At 38.4% G+C, this 24,108-nt stretch overlaps 1 protein-coding gene across 5 annotated transcripts in view; it reads left to right on the top strand.

The window, feature by feature from the left end:
• The window catches only part of LOC117428050 (talin-2-like), a 126,229-nt gene that overhangs the window by 8,215 nt on the left and 93,906 nt on the right, over nt 1–24,108 (top strand). The window contains exon 2 of one of the 5 annotated variants that reach the window (XM_058995048.1): nt 10,347–10,407. The exons of the other annotated variants lie outside the window; for them this stretch is intronic. The gene's annotated coding sequence lies outside the window, so the exon portion shown is untranslated. The remainder of the gene's footprint in view (nt 1–10,346; nt 10,408–24,108) is intronic. 5 annotated transcript variants of the gene reach the window in all.

Below are 24,108 nucleotides of genomic sequence, written 5' to 3'. Positions count from 1 at the left end.
TTGGGTTTGGCTTTTAACAAAATTAGACATGAATAACCATTTGCTAGCAGGGCACTTGTACAGTGGTCTATATTATATTTATTAGTAAGACATTTCTTGCAAAACACTGGTGGAGGGAAAATGACCTTACCTATACAGCGTGGTGCAGTGCAGTATATAAGTTAATACATTGGGTGAGTTGCTTTTTATATAAATGAATGCCTTGTAAGAGATGCCCTACACATGACATATTGTCAAATTATAAATCATAGAACAAAGAAAACCTGTTATTATACAAACCCTAACTGTTATACTTGATTTTATTATAAGCATTTCAATGTCCTGCATGTTGGCAAAAGGTCACATGTTTCTAATGTCTCACAATGATGCAGCAAAGGTAAATGTTTACTGTAAACTATGTTGTCAAGGAACACCCATATTATAGGATTCCCTTTTGATCATTCAACAAAATATACAGTACTGTGCAAAAGTTTTAGGCAGGTGTGAAAAAATGCTGTAAAGTAAGAATGCTTTCAAAAATAGACATGTTAATAGTTTATATTTATCAATTAACAAAATGCAAAGTGAGTGAACAGAAGAAAAATCCACATCAAATCAATATTTGGTGTGACCACCCTTTGCCTTCAAAACAGCATCAATTCTTCTAGGTACACTTGCACACAGTTTTTGAAGGAACTCGGCAGGTAGGTTGGCCCAAACATCTTGGAGAACTAACCACAGTTCTTCTGTGGATTTAGGCAGCCTCAGTTGCTTCTCTCTCTTCATGTAATCCCAGACAGACTCGATGATGTTGAGATCAGGGCTCTGTGGGGGCCATACCATCACTTCCAGGACTCCTTGTTCTTCTTTACGCTGAAGTTGGTTCTTAATGACTTTCGCTGTATGTTTGGGGTTGTTGTCATGCTGCAGAATAAATTTGGGGCCAATCAGATGCCTCCCTGATGGTATTGCATGATGGATAAGTATCTGCCTGTACTTCTCAGCATTGAGGAGACCATTAATTCTGACCAAATCCCCAACTCCATTTGCAGAAATACATGCTTCACTGTTGCCTGCAGACACTCATTTGTGTACCGCTCTCCAGCCCTTCGGCAAACAAACTGCCTTCTGCTACAGCCAAATATTTCAAATTTTGACTCATCAGTCCAGAGCACCTGCTGCCATTTTTCTGCACCACAGTTCCTGTGTTTTCGTGCATAGTTGAGTCGCTTGGCCTTGTTTCCACGTCGGAGGTATGGCTTTTTGGCCGCAAGTCTTCCATGAAGGCCACTTCTGACCAGACTTCTCCGGACAGTAGATGGGTGTACCAGGGTCCCACTGTTTTCTGCCAATTCTGAGCTGATGGCACTGCTGGACATCTTCCGATTGCGAAGGGAAGTAAGCATGATGTGTCTCATCTGCTGCAGTAAGTTTCCTTGGCTGACCACTGCGTCTACGGTCCTCAACGTTGCCCGTTTCTTTGTGCTTCTTCAAAAGAGCTTGGACAGCACATCTGGAAACCCCTGTCTGCCTTGAAATTTCTGCCTGGGAGAGACCTTGCTGATGCAGTATAACTACCTTGTGTCTTGTTGCTGTGCTCAGTCTTGCCATGGTGTATGACTTTTGACAGTAAACTGTCTTCAGCAACCTCACCTTGTTAGCTGAGTTTGGCTGTTCCTCACCCAGTTTTATTCCTCCTACACAGCTGTTTCTGTTTCAGTTAATGATTGTGTTTCAACCTACATATTGAATTGATGATCATTAGCACCTGTTTGGTATAATTGTTTAATCATACACCTGACCTATATGCCTACAAAATCCCTGGCTTTGTGCAAGTGTACCTAGAAGAATTGATGCTGTTTTGAAGGCAAAAGGGTGGTCACACCAAATATGGATTTGATTTAGATTTTTCTTCTGTTCACTCACTTTGCATTTAGTTAATTGATAAATATAATCTATTAACATGTCTATTTTTGAAAGCATTCTTACTTTACAGCATTTTTTCACACCTGCCTAAAACTTTTGCACAGTACTGTATATATATGTATTTGTGTATATATATATGTGTGTGTGTGTGTGTGTGTGTGTGTGTGTGTGTGTGTGTGTATATATATGTATATATATATATATATATATATATATATATATATATATAATGTATGTATGTATATATAATATATAAAATATATATACATTTTTTAAAGTGAAAAATGAGTGTTGAAGTAGTTTCATGGGGGGGGGTTTCTCACATTTGGGACCAGTGTTCTATTTTCCAGTACACTCCTTTGAATGTCTTAATCTTTCTTTTCACATGTTCCCAGTAAGATTTCAGGACTTGGACACCAGCTCAAATGAGCTCTGCACTCAAGTCATTGGAGATTCCCCATTGTGTTGTGGGAGGCTGACAAAAACTCAATTTGCTTTCCCTCTCTTGTTACTTGCATTGTTTTCTATTATTCGTTTAGCCAGTGGGCTTCAGATGTCCTTTTTATTGTATAGTAGTACTGTAGGTTCATTAATGGATTCCATCAGTGATTAAACTGGCTCGGTCAGCCTGACACACACAGCCGTTGAGGAAGTAGAAGCGTGGGAGCCACAGTAAAATAAAATGTAAGATACAGAGCCAGCAGCTGGAGAGGGAAGAAATATGAAGAATGCTCTATACATTTCCTCTCTAAGCATTCCCAGAGCCCTTGCACTGCCCGAGGTGACGTGACATGTCTCTCTGTGTCTGGATCTCCAGTCAGTTCACTCCCTTCATACCCAGCTTGGGTTTAAGGTTTTAGAAAGCAAATAGTGTGACGTCTCAGTCTGTCTGAAACCGTCAAGCAAGCTACAGTCCACAGAGAGCTTGACACACACTGCATACTGGATCTCGAGATCCACTTATCCATGAGATGAAACTGGTTTGGCACATTTTTATCACAAGTTATAAGGGCACCAGCATCTGGGGGTATATGGTATCTGTCTGTCCATAGGTATGTCCGATACATTGGATATAGGTCAGTGTGCTTTACTTCTGTATTTACTGCCATGGTGGGGGATGTAAGTTACTAACGTTCTTCAAGAATATGTGTGTCTATCTCTTCAATATAAAAATAAAGTATTACATCACAGTCAACAACAACTGATATAAATACAAAAGAACTGATTTAGAAATATGACAAGCAAAAAGGGGAGGGGGTTAGAGAATGAGAATTTGAGGCTGTGTCAAATGTTTCAGAACATCCATGGAGTGCGTGTTACATTTTCTCCAACTCTGCATCCTCTGAAAGTATGAGGATCAGTGTCTTGCCATATGGAATGCTCTGAAACTTGACATTTACACTGGTTGGTTTAAACAAGCATGTTGGTTTGGGGTATGGTAAGTTCTAGTGTTAATATAGTATGTGTGAGTATCGATTGGTCTGTCATCCCAACCCAAGTATGAAGCCTGATGAGAGGTTTTTTTTGTTCTGTTTTTTTACTCTTTCTGGTTTTCAAATGATAGTGCTTCTGCTTCCTTAACTATGCATTGACCCTCGTGTCAAAGCAAATTAGTGGCTCATCAATGTGTTTCTAGAATAATTATGGTCCAGCAGTTTAGCAGACAGATGATTGATGGATGTACAGTATGGTTGCTTTCCTTTTGCTTTATTCACATGAAAGGCAAAAAAGTGGATTAAATATGCAGTTTTCTAAATAGCCGTGCTTGATATCAAAGCAGCCGCCCCTTGCTGTGAGAGCATGAGATTTCATTTCAGTGATCATGCAGCAGTTGCACCTGGGTTACTCCTTTGCTGTATCTGCCATCGCTTAACCCTTCATCAGGTATGAAGAAGGTATACAGTAACTAGGGTTCTTCTGAGGAGCACACAAAATACTGTAATGAATCACTCGTTTAAAATGATCCAAGCAAAGTGCTTCATTGAAACATAGTGAAACCTGTTGATTGTCAGGTTTCTCCACTCAATGCTATATCAGGCAGCTATGTGTAAACAATAGGGAAGCAAAAGTCTGATGACTTTGCATATTTTAATGGAATTATTTGATCGACGCCCAGCTGGTCTGCTTATTGTCTTGGGTATAATGTGTACTTATCAAAAATAAAAAATTGAGGACCCCCTATTTATAACATTGGAGGCTGGAGTACACCTTGCTGATCTGACTCCTATTAGCTTGGTATGTTTTTCCTTTTGATATCTTTAAGACTCACCCTTTGAGTCTCTTTGTTCTGCAGGACTGAGCTCGACAGTCGAGGTCCTGTAAATGAGAACTGTGTTTTATGTTGCTTGATATCGTGTGACATTTGACATTGTAAGCTGGAAGCAGCAGTCTTGTCCATGCTTTGTCCTCTGTAATTCTGTGTAACAGTTGGTCTCCTTAAATCCTACAGTGTCCCACAATAAAAGAATGGTAGTTTAAATTTTCATAAAACCAATCTGCCCGTATCTGTGTGCCCTGCAGCTCACCAAGCAGCCTACGTACCTGTAGCTTCAACCAATCAAAATGTTACAAAGAAGAAAAGACTTCGAGTCCAGAGAAAAATAAATGTAAACATTTTGCTTGCCTCATACTGTATGCAGGTTTGATAATATATGCAGTTGGTGCATTAAGTTCATTTTGTTATGTAACACGACAGCTGGCATTCTTTGCCTTTTCCATCCATTAAAAGAAAGGTACATTCTGTTCACATGGAGCTTGCATTTTTACAGTTGCATACAGTGCATAGAAAAAACGCTAGGAAAACCTTGCGTGAAATGCGAAAGTAGGTCAGTGGATTTCAGTTTAAGGCACTGATGCATGGCTGAAGCTTATTGGTACAATAGATAGAATGGACCACAAAGTCAGGACTTCCAGAGCTTGGTCTATGAATACATAGAAATGAATGAGTATTTGATCAGACAAAGGTAATAAGTTACCTGCATTTAGCCATACAGTTGTAAGATATTCTACAATACATTTAGAATGTAGTTTGATGCACAGATAGTAACAGGCCCCACACATACTACACACTCCCTTAGATGAACAAAGCTTACTTATGGCATTCAATCCCCCTGCTGCTGCAGGTCACTGTAGAAGAAAGGTTTCTTTTTGGTTCAGAGTGACAAAGCGTACAGAATGTCAGTAACGTGTGTGCCTATAGCTAAAACTACCGTAGGTCATGTAAACAAACTGGCGAGCCAACAATGACTGCGTGTTTCAAATGAAACAGAGTGCTAAAGAGGATGAACCATGGAAGAATGTAATAATAAATACCAGTGAATTATATTTGAGTGTAAAATTGGCAGATATCAGCATTTCTATCTGCTTAACAAAGAGAATTGTTTAATAGTATTTTACATTATTTAGGTAAGGGCAATTTGTATTCCGTTGTAGAATACTGCCAGGAGTAAGAACGTTTTAGTTGAGATCATTGCTTGATGAAGCAGTGGATTGATTTTAAAACAATAGGGGCGTTTCAGACGTGTTTGGGGTACAAAACAACCCAAGGCTGCCGGCAACAGCTGATGACCTTTAATTGTACTGAAGCTGGGAAATATTCTGTAGCTTTTATTTCTAAATGAAGGATCCCCAGTGAACCCTTCCAGCAAGTTCTGGCCAAAAAAAATCCCACCCAAATTATTATTTAAACACTTGTCACATCCAATCAGTGCTGTACTAGATGTCCATGGTGGCCCTGCACCCTATTGACAGTATTATTGCAGTTGTTCAGTATCTCATTTTAAAACCCATGATATGTAAAGCCACCTATGGCAAAAGTTTCTACATAAGTGCCCCTTCAATATTTGAAGAAAGTCACAGTGTGCCAGTGTCTTCGTAAAAGATGTGTGCATTACCGACCCCACTTTTAAATATGAATATGTCCTTCTTTTGTTCACATATTTGAAACCGTAGACATTTCTGTCTGTCTCACTGGCTGAAACTGACTCGTATAAAATTGAAGCTGACTGCAGTTTAGAATTCTTGACTGCAGGGCATATCTTTCTGTCTCACACTTTTTAAGTTGTCACAAGAAGTACCCTTGACCCCCACAGCTGCTAATTAATCAATGCATTGTTTGTGGAAGATGGGGCTAAATGGCCACCTTGCTGAAGAATGACAGAAACATTTAATTAGGCCTGCTGATAGTTCCCCCCCCCCCCCCCCCCCCCCAAGACTAGAAGTAATTAGCACTGCACAGTTTTCATTGCACGACACCGGTTGGTCATGTTGAATAATCCTTTTTGAAAGAGGTTGCTGTGACAGAAATAATGAGGATTGCTGGATGACATGTAAACAGATGAGAGAGACTAAACAAATATGACCTGGATTTCCACTACTGCAGGTGGTCAAAATCTGCAATTAGGAAATGAGGGATTCACGTTCTCTGCTCTTGTCCCGGGGTTTAGCAGGTGAATGTTTGCCACAGCTGTTCAAAGCGTTGCATTGTCTACTGTAGTTTAGGGTTTTGTTTTTGGCTTTTCAATATACAGTAGTTGTCTGATACTTGAATTTCAGTTTATGGTTTCAACCATTAAATAAGGAGCATTGTAAGCACCCAATTGAAATTGGGTTGCACTGTCATGTTGACAGACAGTTTTTATCAGTCTATCCAGGTTTGAACAATGCATTTTAATTGTAGACCCCTCTCCTCGGTATACATTTAAAATAGAAGAGGTAGAATGCAGGCAATACAGATATAATTAATTTTTTTTTTTCTGTCAATACTTTCAGATCTAACTGGCTTGTAATAGGCACTTGCAGGTTTTCTGCTGTGTTATAGCATATAAGTGGTAGAGTTCACTGCAACAGCAAAGTCTGCCTGCACTGTTCATTGGAGAGGACTGCTTGGGAGACCAGTCCCAGCAGTTGGATAAACCTTGCTGTTTGACAGTATTGGTAAAGGCAGTGGGTATTAATAGATGGAACTGGAATGAGTAGAATTAGTCATATGGTGCAGAAAGTGGTGTTGCTGGCACTCTTGTTAACTCTTGTGTCTTGGCGAAATCCCAATGTGGGTCAATACAACTCTGGCTAAATTCCTGTTACCTTGACTAATCCTCAAACAAACAATTCTGCCTATTCCCCAAGCCACCATGTGAATGAGAACATGTTCACAGTTTAGCCTACCTGGTTAAATAAGTTATTTCCTTTTAATGTGTATTGGGATCCAGTGTTTTGAGTCCCAGTTCAGCTTTTGCAGGTTAGATATTCATTAGTGTGGCATGCTGTTGAAATTTGTTATCACAATGATCATGTTTAAAATAAAGCAGGACTGCTGTTCTCTCCCACGGTAGAGAGGGGCTGAATTAGTCATTTTCCGATGCCTGGTTTATTTTCATGGCACTGAATCCCTACTCCTGGCTTGGTGCCCTGTATCTTTATAGACAAATCAGTGACTGTCAAAGCTAATTAACACCTATTTTAACATGATTATGACAATATATTTTCAATACGGTTATTAATAAAGGCTAAACAATTAAAACATCACTTTAATCGCTGATTTATTAGTCTATCTCCATCATTTTTTTAAGTTTTAAAAAGTCTTGTATTCCCCAATTTGAAAACTGAAGAATGGGGAGAGTCTTTCCCACTTTGTGAATACAGATTTCTGTTTATCAGACAGGCAGCTGTTGCTCACATAACAGCTGTGGTACTCTCCCCATGTGGTAATGATTTGATAAGGAGATTTTTTCCCCCTTCTATGCAAAAAAGACCCACATAGTTTCTTTAACTGGAATGTTGTAAATTACATCTTATCAACAAGGCATTGGTTTCACTGTAAATTGATTTTTTTTTCTCTTCATTTGAAGATGAACATAAGTTTTTAAAAAGAAGAGAAAGACTCTTTGAGCTGTAGTTGTCTCTATAAGGCTGTTCTTCTCTGCATGCATTATCTTAAGTAGACCTCCATGTGTAATGTAGTTAAAAGCCAAGCATGATGGCCTTTTCTTTTATTTTTCACAGTTATAACAGAGTGCTCACGGTGGTGACAGAATTCACTTTAGTGCATAATCCTCTGTTCTGCACACTCAGGATCATGTGCTTTTCAATACCACGGCCAATTGTAAGGCTATTTTACCAATACAGTTCTGCACATTTGCCTCAAACAGTCATATTGAAGACATCGTGTGTTATGTAAAAAAATCAAGGGGCGTATTTAATTTTCCTACCATTGTGTGAAAGGAGAAAAATCCAACTTCAGAATGCTTATGAAGTATTGCTTCCTTATGGTTACTAGTTAAGGTGAGGTGAACTTATGAATGTGCAAATCTGTGGCTTCATAAACCCAATGTTATCTTAAGTCAGGCAGTCCAAGATTAGTGCTAATCAGGGGCTGTGAAACCAGCTGCAAATGTGTTGGTAACATGACATTTGTGCATAGACCTAAATGGCTGCCATACTTGTTGGGTCATGTGTGTTTTTTTTTTTTCTTTAATCTTCGTGATATGAGCACGTCCACAGACACGCACGTCGTATTTCAAATTGTGTACCACTGCCGCCACAGCCCACTTTAATAAAGTAATATGACTTAGTTCTGTAAACCCAGCAAGATTTCTACTGATCCTTTGATGTCTCCCAAAAGGAAATTAAGTTTCAGAAAGTGATGATACAAAACCAAAAAAGCTATATAAGGTTCTGAAAGCACATCCATTTGCCAAGCCATTCTTTCTAATAAAGAGTTATTGTTGTAGCATAAGGGCAGTGTATGAACGATGTTCTTATATGGTTCCTAAATTTGTTGTTTTTTCCAATTTATCAACTTTCATTCCCAAATCATGATGCAGAAGATGTAGCAATACAAAAATAAACTTAACAGGAAGCTGCATTGGTAAGCACTGCCTCAAGGTAGTTAACAGGGAAATTTTCAGATAGAATAAACATGTATAAGAATAACAATAAAACCACCTGTTTCTTTCTGCAATAAAACCCTCATTATTGGGCAAACCTTGGTAGTTTACCTTGTCTGAAGTGGTCAACTACCAGACGGTAAGGCCCTATAATTGGGATTCAAGTGCTTTGTTAGTTGAGTCAAGATCCAGGAGATGCAGAGAAAATTGGGTTGGTTTTAATATAATTTGCAGATATCCGGTGTTAATATACACAAAATGCATTGGGTCTGTCGCAGACTGAAGGGAAGACCTTGAGATTCTCTGTAGTAGGGTAGCTCATGTATAAGAAAGCAGTTAGATATAAAAGCATTGCAGCATTAACCAGCGTGGGAGGCTGCCTTACAGTAAATGGGTTACAGTAACAGAGATACTATAATGAAATATGCTAACATGCATGCTGCTTTCAATCTGTGTGGCGGTGGAAGGGTTTAGGAAGTCAGTGGAACAGGAGATGAGCTGTTTTTCTAGTGGGGGGCCTTATTGTACTGTTTTATGTCTCACACTGAAAATTAGTGACTGGGGAAAGATGTTGATTTGAAGCAATTATTGTCCTGTCTTTCAGTGCAGCCTTTCAGCATATAGACACAATGTTATTGTATAGTACATGTGGAGTTTTGTGGGTTACGATAGCTAGGCAGGCCCATTCCTTTACTTGGGGAAGTTACAAACTTCATAATGAGAACTTTTATATAAAACTTGTCCTTGGGACATCAATTACTGTAGCACAATAACTGTGGTACAGTGGGCAAGCCTTTAGTAATCAAATCACAAAGATCTGCCATTCACAAGAAGCACTTTTGTGATTGAAATACTGCAGCTAATAATCACATTAACTTCTGCTTCACAATAAACGTCATTTTCTTTTGTATCCAGCAATGATGCTAGTTTTAAAGCTGTTACTAAGATTCTATGCAATGTTTAAAATACAAATTTGTATATTTTAGGACGTTTTTTCTTTTGCTTTATTAAATTCAAAATATGTGTTGAGTCTATGTAAAAAGCTACTGCAAAAAAAATAAAATAAAAGCCTGTCCCTTTTTTGCTTTAAGCTGGCTATTGATTCAAAGAATGTTGAGCAGGATTCTGGAATGTTGACTGTACATAGGGGAGGGTGCTGTCTGTTCTCTGAAAGCATCTCGTGTGTCAGAACTCTGCAGTGTTGTTGACGGGATACAGGATCAGCTCTCAAGAAACCTCCCTCTTGGAGAGCTACCCTATGAGTGACGTGATCCTTCGTGGTGTCCACAGTGACAGCAGAACAGTGCTGACTTCAGCTGGAGCAAGGACAGGACAGGGATAGGCAGGGAGGATGGATAGAATATGGTAAGGAGTAATGGCTTTTTCCTGCTGTTTGCGTAGCAGCACTAAGAGGATCCAAATTGATTTATTGGTTCGTAATTAGTTTATGACTCACGAGAAAGAGATAAGACAAATGTGATTGTCATGAAAACAGGCTTATCCTCCTGAACTGCTGTTTACAATGTTGGCTGTGCAGTAACATTTTTTTTGCAGTAAATAATGCTTGTCGGGGCTGATGCTGCACGTCATTAAGCCACACAGCAGGATGCTGCAGGTACATGCCAATGAAAGTGTTTTTCCTTTTAGCAACAGCAAACTGAAATGTATAGTCAGGGGTAGTTGCCCTTTACTATCAGGGCTGGTATTGATAAAGTGAATGTAGTTTAGGTTTGGGTGCAATGAATGTAGTTGGAAATGAATTAACCCAATATAGCCCATGGCATATTTTCTGTCCTTGCATCACACTGCATATACGGATATTTGCCGACTCCTCCTAAACCATTCTAACACCAAAACCCAATTTTTGTCCCAGATACAAAAAAAACACCTGATGTGCTGTTAAACATCCATTTAAATAAGAGTTCTGCTTTTTGAGGGCACCGGCTTGTAGTGTCTGCTCTCAGACCGGTCTGAGTGGGATTTCTCTACATCTATGGCAGGTAGCAGCCCCATTTACTAATATCGGAATACAAGCAGACAGTATTTATCCTAATATTTTTTTCTCTCCATTTTAAATTGCAATGCATGCAGCTAGTGCTCGAAGTAATCCGATCCATCTGCCTATAAATAGGACTAATTCGGAAGTGAAACAGGTGCAAGTTCTCAAGCACCGCCAAGACAAGCCCACATTATCCAACATGAATGAGCAGCAGTACTGCTTGCATATCTATTAGAATTGAATTTGTGTTTTATACAACTGTTTAGAAGAGGCAACTTCAAAATGAACAGTCTATCGGTCTGTAACGCATGGGGGATCTGCAAAGTTGTATTTATTTTGGAAAGAGGTAAAAAGTTGTTTTTCTCTGCAAGAGGGTTATTATCATCCAAAGCAGCAACACCCCTTTTTTTTGGCTTCCATTACTTTATACTGTTTTGTTTCTTCTTCACAGAGGCACAGCACAACTTGCTTTAGTTACAAACAGGCATGTTTGTACAGTGTACGGTATCTTTGCTATACAAATATCCAGTTCAGTGCTCATAGCGTAGTTATACATTAGGTAAGGTGCAGTAGTTTTTATATGGTGAGAATCCAAGCTTTTGAAGCTCAATACAGGCTTCACTTTCTGGTGTTCCTCAGAGTAAATTAACACTGTACGACCAGAAGGCAGGGGTCTAGTCTGAGACATGACAGACTAAGGAGGAAAGCCCAAGGGACGACCCCAAAAACCCATAAATGAAGATACACTTGGGATAGCTCTTTAGTTTATTATCCAAAGTGACATTGTTCCTCTTCAGGGTCAGAATATAAACATGTAACTTGAGGGGATTAGGACCCCTGGGATAATACCCCTGCTCCTGTTCCACCCATGTGCCTCGGGAGGTTTTTCATCTGCAAAGCAGATGGTGTCTTGGCTTCACTCTGTCCTAAGAATGCCATCTCTTGCTCACATGGCATGGAGTCTCGATTTTGTATTTGTATGTTAAAAAGGTTGTCAAAGAATTAGCTGAATTTTAACCTGTAAAGTGAGCTCTATAGTAGCTACCAACCCTGAATTATCGACTGTGTTTTAAATATAAAAGAATTCTGGCAAAGAATCAGGAACCAACTTCGTGATCCAATTGGAATCAGACAGGACTTGAATCAGTCAATGTTGACTAATAATTGAATAATGCTCCCTGATGTAAAGTACAGTATACATAGCCACACATAACCACAGCAATGAATGGGGCAAATGTTCTTTTTTTAATTTAACTCTGTATTAGGGATTTAAAAGGCCTTCTAGTTCAAAATGTCATGAGATTTTCAGCACAGGATTTTTGCAACCGTTCCTTTGTGTTTGAATGTATAAATTTCGTCACCAAATTTGCTCAACAGTTTCCTGGCCAATACCAAATGCATTACTGCTGTCTTTAGCCTTTCAGGTGGAGTATCTTCATTTCAGGGTATAAGACTGGGTTTAAGGTTACAGTACACATAGTGTATCCCATACCGTACATGCCAGAGCTGATAGTACCAGCATAGTGCACATTTGATTAGCTTTTTTGAAATCCTAGAAGTCAAGGATAATTAGTTATTATAATCTCTAATTTCATGAGTTAATTCTGCCTTCATTACCTGGTTCAAAAAGGCTAATTTCCTGGCTGTCACAGTGTTTGCAGTCCCTCATTCCCTCCTGGTGGATTAACAAAACTATAACTATTTAAGTGCTTCAGTGGGACTGAGGGTCACGTTTTATGGTGTCTAACATCAATGTTAAAAGGATTTAAGAAAGTTTCTGTATTTCTCTATACCCCTAGAATGTCCTGCAAAAATGACTTATTTTGGAAAATAACAGCTGTCCCTGCTATTTACAGTCCATTAAGGTATTGCTTATTCTAGCTAGCATAAAGTGCCATAGTATACTACAATTCTGCTGTCCATCTATTACACACTGCATGTTTCTACAGGATTTTGGAAACCTATTGACCTTTTGACTTCCAAGTCCAGGCTAGATACGAAGTGGGTCATGACATAATTAATAACAAGGCCCATCTTGTTTTTTCACTTCTGTCAAAGTAGGAGTAGAAGAGACCAGGTTATAAGGGAATCTGATTAATTGAAGTAAGATGGACATTTGATTTTAAAATGCAAACTGAACGTGGCCATGATTGTAGAAGCTAGGTTTGCCTATTCTCTCTCTCTCTCTCTCCTCTCTCTCTCTCTCTCTCTCTCTCTCTCTCTCTCCTTTTTTTTTTATTTTAAATGATGGTTCTTTGGTCTGAACACGCAATGTGCTCTTGCTTAATGAAGAATCCCCAGCAAGAGGCAACACAAATTCTCCTGATTTTATGTCGCTGCAAAGTCAAAGCTTAAAGCCTCATTCGTACTGTTGAAATGTCAGACTTTAGCCATGGCATTGATGGTGTAGGATATGACATTTTGTATTTAATTGCCCATACAGATTTAATTATCTGTGCAAAAACAATGTGTCTAGTTAGGCTACCTGAACAAGAACATTTTTTTGGCATAAATGTTCTGCTTGTGTACCTTTTATGGATTATCACATGATGTGGAATGTTGCCTCACATCTCATTAGACCTGGTCTTCACTGGTACTGTAAGCATTCAGTGCTGTACTAAAAAGAACATTCCTAAGACACAATGCAGGAGTTTATTAAATGGATTGTCAGAAACAAGCTACTATAGCAGTTGGTGGTAAAAAAAAAAAAAAGTTTGTCAGTCTAAGAAACTACTGTACAAGACAAGCATTAATACACAAAAACACCCTCCTTTCTTAAACTGTAGTTGTTTTCATTCTCAGCAGGGTATTGAGTCCTAGCAGACCTTAATTGGGACTAAAAGGTTTATCGTAACCCTGTATCCAATGTAAACTTCTTATAAACACTCAAGCTAAAACTGGCAATACCCTGCTATCTGATGGATGTGATTCTTCCAATAAAGGCCTGCGTAAATAATGATTAAACTACCTCCTGCTTTGTAGAGCGTAAAAGGCTGCTGTGCATTTCATATTGTACAGATTTTGCTCCTCTTAAATGTCATCTCCCTACTAAGTTACTCGCTGACTGACCTCCATGACGGTCTGGAAATGGCTGCTACCCTGATGTTGTTGTTGTTGTTGTTGTTGTTGTTGTTGTTAACCATTTGCTGCAGAAAAATGAACAAACAAAAATGCTTGGGGTTATTTATTTCCAGGCTACATTTAGAGCCAGTTCTCTGGCAATGAGATACAGACATGAACTCGCCACCAGGGTAATACTGTCTGGGCTCTACATTTAGATTTTTTCCTACTGGTCCCTTGGGCCACTAAGGTAGTGTTTTCACTGGCCCAGATACAATTTTAACTGCCCCATAAGTACAAAACTGTATCGCCCTGCTCGGCAAGTTAATAGCAGAGTAATGTATTGGGTTGTGTGTTAGCGCCATTCAAAAATAAAATAAACAACCTTCTGGATTATTTGTTTTAACCATTCTGATTATGTGTACACCATATGTTTGAATGGGAATAGCTGATCTATTTTTTAAATCTGGCTTTTAGTACATTTTAACATGTTTTGACTAGATGACAATATACAAATAAAATGAGTTATCATCTGGAATAAATTCACCCGATGTTTAATTTTTAAACCTATTATTGTGTTATTTTTGGCTTCAGGGTTGCTATGGCGTCAGTGAATTGAAGAAGAAAAAAAAGCAGTGCAAGAAACAGAATTTTAGGTAGAGATTTTGGTCAGACACCAAAATCTTGCAGAACTCGACTAAACTGCATTCTCCTACTGTAGACATTCAAGAAATTAGCAAAGTACTCCCTCGGCTTTCTTCTACAGCAATATGTAAGAATCTAAAACCTGCTCTATTAAAAAAAACAGAGCAATACATAAATAGCTGCCATCTTTCAATATGCCTTGCAGGATATTGTAAACATCCAGTTCACACATCATATAAATGAGCCGAGTGCACATGCAAACTGCATTGTGAACACAAACAGACCTGATCCTGAACAAAACCAAAAGGAGGGAAAACAACAACAACAACAAAAAAACACTTTAGCTTGCATGAATATTCTTTTCATGATGTTTTTTCACTTCTGTATATTTAGTAACCTGTACGGTAACCAGAGAGCCCACATCTCAAATAAAAAAAAAAAAAAAGTGGCTAAGCGAAGCCTATCGATATATGCTGCTGTATTTCTGTCATTTAACATGCACACATTGGCGTGCTTGTCATGAAAATACTGTATTCAAGAATTGAAAATGTATGTATACAAATAATCATTTTTTTACAAGCAAACCCGCAACCAACGCTAAAAGGTTAACAGATTTATACTAATCCGAATAATAAGCACTATTCAAACAATAATCATAATCGTTCTCAGATCATTGTCGCTTGTAGCCTCTCCCAAGTCAGCACCAATCTTACTGCAGATACGAACAAGTCCTGTTAAGATTGTGAATGGCATTTCTGACCTGAACACATTGTACCCCAAATCAAAATGTTAGACAATTCAATCCCGTTGTCCAGCTTCCATGTGGCGTATCTGGGGAGGGGAGGGGAGGGGGAGGGGGAGGGGGAGGTATGTTTTTAAAAATGGGTTTGTAAATTAGGTTTTCAGCTTTTTGGCACAATGACCCATTTTCTTGTGTTCCTGAAATGGAAGCCATGTGCACTATACTATATACATTATACAGTTAAAAAATGTTACCGGCCCAGTCGGGCCTGCGGTGCTTCATAACTACCGGCCAAACTGCGATCTCTACCGGCCCCGGGCCGCCGGGCCATGGTTAATGGGCAGCAGTGTGGAGTAGTGGTTAGGGCTCTGGACTCTTGACCGGAGGGTTGTGGGTTCAATCCCCAGTGGGGGACACTGCTGCTGTACCCTTGAGCAAGGTACTTTACCTAGATTGCTCCAGTAAAAACCCAACTGTATAAATGGGTAATTGTATGTAAAAATAATGTGATATCTGTATAATGTGAAATAATGTATAATGTGATATCTTGTAACAATTGTAAGTCGCCCTGGATAAGGGCGTCTGCTAAGAAATAAATAATAATAATAATAATAATGTCGAACCCTGACTGTGTGGGCCCCCAGGAACCTCTTGACCAACCTGTTTGGTGATGCATTCTGTTTTTTCTCCTAAAGCCCCGATTGCATACTGTAGTGCTGCCACTAGTAAAACTTGTATGTGTATGTTATTGTATGATTTGGCACATTTTAAAGTCTTAAAGCATTAACTAGCTATACTTTATTGTTCTATTGCAGTATCCTACTGTACCACAGTCTAAAACTACTAGTAGTTGAGAAGCATTATGAAAACACCTCCACTGTAGTTTCTTGACACAATGAGATCCAGATTAAACTTAAAAGCCTTCCATGATTGGTGATGAAAGTTTTCCACTTGGAAACTGTTGAGGAATAAAATAATCGAAATATTCTATTGCAGTTGTATGCCAGCAAAGAGACAATAGTTTTATTAAAAAAAAAAAAAGTTATAGTCATACAGTGGAAGGTTTCTAATTGAATCAATTGCTTGTGTCACGGCCTCTGTTTCGCTGACCCTGGCTTCTGTACGGCATGTCTTAATCAGGTCCTGCCTTGGAAAAAGTTGCACATATGAACCCAACTGACACAGATTGCAACCCTGAACTGCCCTGAACTTCATCAACAACGACCCTCTCTCTGCAATTCCCTGACCCAGATAGTTTAGAATTTCTATTAACAGCAGCTGCAAGGCTATTTGCATATTTAGTATTTCATTTTATTATGAGAATCATTTTAATTTCCCCCCAAATCTCTCTGGGCTAAGCAAGTTTTCCATACAACCCACATGGTGACTGGACTGAGAGTCAAGAAAGACTAAACAAAACAAACATAAGAATATGTGCTATACAGTTACAGTTTCATTTTCATTGAGCCTGCTTTCAACGATCTGGATTGTCTTCCTTTTCAAGGGTGTGTTTTTTTTTTTTTTTTTTTTTTATACAAGCTGGGGAAATAAACATTTGGCAGGTTGCTGTTGCGTTTTTGAGTTATTTAGTGTGTAAAGGGGAAAAAATAATCCAGAAAAAGAATGAATGATTTTGAATACTTGTATGTTCTGTAGAATCAGCTTTTTCTGTGAAAAATAAATAAATAAAATAGTGACATGCGACAACCTTTTGTGATGTTTACTGTTACCAAAATGTTCCTAAATCAAATGTTCTGGAGACACAAGAAATAATAAAAAAAAAAAAAGTGAGCTTGCTTTTTTATGCTGCTCAACTTTATTTTGTATTAAAAAAAAAAAAAAAGCTTTTCAAAAAATGTGTATTGATTTTTAGATTTCAACTTAACGTGTTGTGATAATTCACTTACAGAACATTGACCTTCTCTTTTAAAATAAAGTACAGCAGTAGTGTTTCATTCTACCCCTACCCTCCCTTTCTATCAAAAGGTCATTCATCTCAGTGAAGCCACTGATGTTTAACTCTACAGTACGGCATCCTGCCAGTTCCCTTGGATAAGAGCCAGTTAACACATGAATTCCCAACATGCAGGTCAACGTGTTCTTTTTGGTACAATAGAGTAGGATATCTTGATTTTGGTTTAAGGAAGATCGAGAAAGCGAGGGCTCTTTTCAGAAAATATCAACATCATCCTTGCCCTTTTAAAAAGGAGGGAGCTACATAAAGTACATGGACAAAGGCTGCTGCTTCTACCCCTTTTCTAGATTATAGAAACACTGTGCCTAGAACCTCAAGGCTCAGTACTGAAATTGATAAGACCCCAACCGGTTTCCTTTTTAGGGTCTTGGGGGGGAAAAGTGGGGGTGGATGTCACACTAGCATTTAGTGACTTTGGACAGGTGGACGAGTCAAGCCAAATCCAGCTTAGGTTCCTTGTGGAAGGAGGCACCTCTACCATCTAAGTGGAGGGTAAGGTGTATTTCAGGACCAGCATGCATTTTGGTGACATTAGGTGATGTGGAGTTTATCTTATTAGATAGGGTGGTATTTTAGGTCTAGACTGAGGTAAGTGGGCAGTTTTTTTGAAGGCTGCATTTTTAACTGTACAGTAACTAGGGTGTGCTTAGGGTATTTTTATTGTTTGACTTTTTAGTTCCAGACATCTTTTAACATATACATAGTACTTAGATTTGTTATCCCTTTTTTCCCCTGTGTACTTGAATCTGTTGTCATTCTAGCTTTGGTTTCCACAGATCTCTGTATATAAGGGCATATCTTCCTGTAAATGGATCTGGCATAAAGGCGCTTATTTTCTGTTCAAAGTATTTTTTTGTTCCCTTGTGGTTTCACGTCTTGCATCTTTTAATGATCTCATACGTTCGTTACCCCCTCAGGGTGGAATAGAAGAGGAGAGGGGGAGGAGGGTTTCTGCTGCGGTAGATTATTTGACCTCTTCATCTCAAGTCTTCTGGTTTTCTTCCTCAGATGAATGCATCCATTGATACATTCTCTAAATTCTTCCATGCTTCTAAAATACTTTGAAGAGGTTGGTGCTGCTTGCTGAAGACAATTGTACAAGTGGAAACTTTTCTTTTTTCCAGAAGAGACTAAACTGGGCTACAGTTTACTAACTGAAATCGTCTTGGCCTCATTTTTCTTCGTATACAGTTGACCAGGGGTTCCCAAACTTTCTTTGCTGAAGGCTCCCAATGACATTAAGCACCCTAACCGAGGAGCCCCACCATAGCAATGTCAAATGTTCTCCTTACAATCCCACCCCTTGTTGTGTATGGAGTTCATTAAGTCATGCTTGGAGGACACCATTGCTGCTGTTTCAATTGTACGAACATTGCTTTGTGAGGGATCTGTCTCCTGGACCTGTTATTACTCTTTCTCCATCAGGATTCTGCTACAGCACTTCATTTGTTTTGTTTGTATAACCTGTATCAATATTCAAGTCAAGTTAGCTTCATTTTGGGGGGGAAGAATGCTTGGGAAATATTCAAGGCCTTGTTGTTCTGCAACCCGTGCCACTGTGATCTTTAATATCTGTTTGGTAATAATACAGGCATGGTGTCTTTTTTGGGTTTCTCACAGCTAGTTAGTTATATCAGGAATGCTTCAGTTGTAATCCCATTGGATATGGGATAGCAGTAAATGACAGCAAGTTCTGGCAGGTTTAGAGTCACTTCATGTAATTAAAACCATTGAGCCAAAATACTGTAGACCTTTACATCAGTGTTTTGGATAACTTGAATGTGTGTTTGTCTGAATGTTGTATTTTCAGTAACTTGTGTGTCACTAATGGCTGGTTTCACAGTCCCTGATTCATCGCTTATCTTGGACTACCTAATGTTCATTTATGTAAGGTTGTCCAATATGCTAATTGGGGTCTGTGAAACCAGCCGCTAGTTGTATTATGTACTACCTTATGAGTTAAAGAAGCTTGGAAGCAATTAGGGCAAACAAGAAGTCCTCATTCCATTACGTGATACTTAAATGTCTTACTTGCTATTAAGTAACTTTTTGTAGTGATATCAGTTGGTTTCACAGCACTGATATTGGATAATCTTATGTAAGCTACCCCTATGAAACTAGCCTTATAAACACCTAATGTACTTAGGATTTTAGGACTATACAGTGGTGGGATGGAACTAATATTTCCATTGCATAGCAGTTTGGTCCATTCTTGGTTTTACTATGAGTTTAATAAGACACACCTGAGCTTGTTACCTACACACTGTGGCTAATCAAGCTCAATGCGTGAAACTACTGTCAATAGATGTCTTGCTTCCATCCCTGCAGTGGAATAATTCTATTATGACCACAAAATGGAGTGGGTTAATGCATCATGATACCAGTCTGTAAAACTCCTCTCGTTCCAATATCAAGCTAGGGCTGCAGTCTACAATCCCATCTGCAACTGGACATTACACAAATATCATTGCATCAATGTAACATGCTTTGTATAATAGCCAACCTCCAATATGTACTTATCGTATAACTAAGAAGTCCCCCGTTCTGCCTAATATAAATCGGATTCAAATCACTTTCAAGTAAATTCCAGTGGCAGATGGAAACAAGCATTAGAAAGATGGTCTTAGGTTTTCTTTTGTATTTTGACATTGGTGCATGTGTGAAAAACTAAAATCTTGTTATTGTATAGTTGTACTGTATACAGTGATTTTTATCTTAATGCAGCAGTGATGACAGCATTTATTTCTGGTTTGACATGAGAGAACCATGCTCCAATAATGCAAACAGGTGTTAAAAAGTACGAGGGGATGTCCGCCATTTCATCCACAGTGACATTTATGAGGGTGCCCCAGGATAGTCTAGGCCAATATGAGATTTCCATTGTATATCTGTTTTTAAGCTTAAGTGGGTTTTGCTATTCCAAGGTCTGGCAGCCTTTCATTTGTAAAGAAATATATTTTTCATTTAGTGTTAGAAAAATGGCTTAATCTTTTTTTAATTTTTAATTTGCTGTTCCAAAAAGTAAGTAAGTCTGTCTGTCTGTCTGTCTGTCTGTCTGTCTGTCTGTCTGTCTTTCTTTCATACATATACATTACGATTTCACTGCTGGAGAGCTAAACATATTTTATACAGTGTTATGGTCCAGGTGGCTTTTGCCGAGTCCAGAAAATTGAGCCGATTAGATTACCCTTGTCAGAAGCCAAATACAAATAAATAACAGGTTCTGTTAATGGAGTGTTTGTATGGCGAGCTTGTGCAGTATGAATCTAGACTCATGCACAGTAATCTGATCATGTTTAATGAAGTACATTTGAGAGCTTGTCTATAGATATTTGCTGAAATCGGTACACTGTACATGGTTTAGAATTTGCTTGTGTCAGTGGTAGGGTAGTATGTAATACAAGATGGATACTTTTTCATATTTATTTGGAGGTGAAAATAATTATTTCTGCTTACTATGTAAGAGTACTGTTCTTAGACATCCTGAGAACTGTTTAAATCCAGTAACCACAATGGCAATCTCTATTGCAACCCAAATTATAAGGAATTAAGAAAAGTAGACACATATAATTACACAGGAGCTGAATCATCTATTTTGTATATATAAAGAGAAGATGGATAACTGCTGAATTTTGTTAGTGTTAGATTTGCTAACGCTCAAATTCCATTTTTAAGGAGTGGGTGTACAGCGTAGCAGGTAGCACTGAACTTACTACCCTGAAACCAGAACTGTCATCTCCTAAGATGTGTGGTTAGGGCTCAAACGCTGCTCTCCACAGAGGAGTATAGACCGATCTAGAGCCCTAATAAAAACTGCTAACTATTGATGATTAGTATCTCATTTGTATCTCTGCTGCTTCATGCTGAAACCCAGTACATTCACAACACATAGACCTGAGAACTTCATGGCACTGACAATGTTGCCATTAAAGCCCAGATTGAGAACATTTAGTCAAAGCTGATTTATACTGCCAATCTTAATATTCTCATTTCAAAGTACTGTAGAAGCATATTTTTTTTGTGTTTTTTTTTTTTTTACACCTTCTTACCGAAGTCACAAGGCAAGTTGTAACTGCATTAACATTTGTGACCACTCCATAATTCTTGACAAAATGCATGCAGTCTAAGACCCCTTTTTAAACAACTGTTATAAAAGGCTTGGATAGAAAATTAGAAGCACCATCAAATTGTTCTGGTTATCAGCTGTAGACTAGGAGAATGGCCCTTTTTTCCTTTCTGAGGCTGTTCCTCTTGAGACATTTATATTTGGGCAGTGACACTTGCCGAACAAGCACCAGGCCTTACGTTTTTTAGTCCTCTTGCAATGAAGAAATACTCCCTCGTGAGCCTGACTGTATAGGACTAGTGAAGCTGCTGTTGTTTTTTTGGTTCTTTCTCTGCGGTCGCTGTCATAGCCAGCACTTCTTATGATGAATGTGCAGCCAGTTTAGTTTAACAGGACACTATAATACAAAGCATAGTTTGTAACGTCTATTGACAGCTAGAATACAAGTTTTAGTTTGTTGGTGAGCATATTTAATATAGAGCCAAAAACCTGTAAAGAGTGGATTCTTGACCATTGTAATTCATGTCTTATTGAAGTGCTGTCTGAAACCTTTATAGTTATATGTGTAGCCACTTTATTAAGGCCTAATGAATGCTGAAGTTTCCTTAAGTATTGTTGCAGGTCAAGCCCACCCAACAATGCTGTACTCCTGAGCTACTTTCAAGACAATTATGCACCCATCCACCAGGAGTGTGAGCGATTGGTTTGGGGAGCATGACAGAGACTTCAGGCATCATCCATGGCCACCACAATCCCCAGATCTAAATTCAATTAAGCATGTTTGGGATGAACTATGTGTTCGTTATCACTATCCTCTGCCTATTTCTCTGCACCGATTGTGTGAAATACTAATGAATTAATGGACTAATACCCCTTGGGACACCTTCCAGCACCTCGTGGAGTCTATACCACATTGAGTAAAGTTACCCAACCCGATATTGGTACAGGTCCTAATAAAATGATCAGACAGTGTTACTATACAGTACATTCGATCCAGACCTCCCTGAGTGAGGCTGCATTGTAAAACAAATTGTGTTTTACATTCTGACGGTTGCAGTACAGTAAAAGTATCTTATAACAGTCTGTCAACAACAGTGTATTAGGTTAAACATGCTCTTTTGTAAGGACCTGGTAAATGAATGTGTGTAGCTGATAACCTACAGAGAAGCTGAGTGTTTATTTTCCAGTTGGTAAATAACCTCAATATCATGTGCAGGAGATGATGATAAATATTTTTTTCAGTTCATTCACAAGTAGGTGTAAAATGGTTACAAATACAGTAAAAAATATGGTCTAAAAGTGAAGTGAAGTTGTGGAGGGAAAGGTTTTTTGCTCTGTGTTCCTGTAAGTAAAGTATAACCTTCAAGAATTTCCCTTTGCTTGTTACTGATAACCTTCGACACTTCTTGGCAGGCAAACCTAATCAGTCATTGTCTTATTTTTACTACTAAGATGGCAATACATTTTTGTTTTATTTTTATGAAATGCCTCTGGTTCTCCTTAGCATATCTCACACCATTTGAATGATAAAACCCTGTGAGTTGAGCTAAGTTATTACAAGTAAAAAAATATTGCTTGTTAATCTGCTGCTACTGTAGGTATTTCTTTTAATCAGTCTTAGTGTTAATATATATAATATAATGCGCATATAATACATGTTTTTGTTTAATAGTTTTTTTTTAATTACATTTTCGGTCTAATCCAAATGAATAAAGCATGCATTAATGAAGATGATAAGAACAAAAAAGTTAGGCTACGTCACAATTTGTGGCAACTGCTTATAAAATGTCATCAAGAAGGATGGAGCTAATAGTAACTTCATTTAACAATATGCATACTGTAGAGACAGCCCTGGATACAAGTTTGACTGAGAAACAAATGTTCCTTGTCCCATTACATTGTTTATTTTTTACTGTAGAAGCCAGTGTCTGGAGAATATGTGATTTGTCTTACTTTAATTGGTGTAAATAAAAAAGACACCACAGGGTGAAAGTGGTATATGATGATTCCATTACTATTCTATGTTTGCAATCATTGATTCTGGATTATGTTCCAATATACAGTTGTAATTTTCCTGTAGATCTGCCTATTTCTGGCTCAATCTTGCTTTGAGCTTGTCTGGAGAATCCTAAGTGATGGGACTAAACATATTTCCTCTATCCATTCAAACTGAATGTGTTTTGCAGCTGACAGAGAATGTGGATCATCACCATGGAGACAAACCTGTGGTTATGTAGCCCTGTCCTAGCATAATTAATGTAGAGCAGGTGGGACTGGCAGAGTTGAAAGGTCACTGTCACATGATTTGAATGGAATTAGGAATGTTCTGTACTGATGGTTAAAGGCAGATTTAGCTGACTGGATAAGCAAGAGGAGACTGACATACTGTATCCATCAAAGCTTCTGACCCAGTACGTTGTGTGACATCATAATGAAACTGCGTTCTCTGCGCTTCTAACTCAGCTCTACTCTCTGTTCCTTCCTTCTTTCTACCTTGTCTCTATGGGCGGAAGAGCTTTTTCAAATCCTGCTCCCAGACTCTTTGAATTCGTTCCCTGAGTGTATTCGCCTGGCTGACTCGCTTTCGATTTTTAAAAGCCGGTTAAAAACGTATTTCTTTGGTTTAGTTTATTCTTAATTGTTCAGCACTTTGTGATAACTGTTATGAAAGATGCTATTTAAAACAGTATTATAAGCCTACAATATTAGCACTTCTTTGGGGAAATATTATTAGTAATTTTTCTTTCATAAAGTACTTGCTTCAGCAAACAAAGAATAATAACACCGTTGTCTTGGCAGAACCAACAGCCAAGCATTTGGGCAGGAAAT

This window comes from Acipenser ruthenus, chromosome 21 (genome assembly GCF_902713425.1).
Source record: "Acipenser ruthenus chromosome 21, fAciRut3.2 maternal haplotype, whole genome shotgun sequence".
In the NCBI taxonomy this organism is placed as follows: domain Eukaryota; kingdom Metazoa; phylum Chordata; class Actinopteri; order Acipenseriformes; family Acipenseridae; genus Acipenser; species Acipenser ruthenus.
Note: the sequence above shows the minus strand (reverse complement) of the source record. Positions and strands in the feature narration are given on the sequence as shown.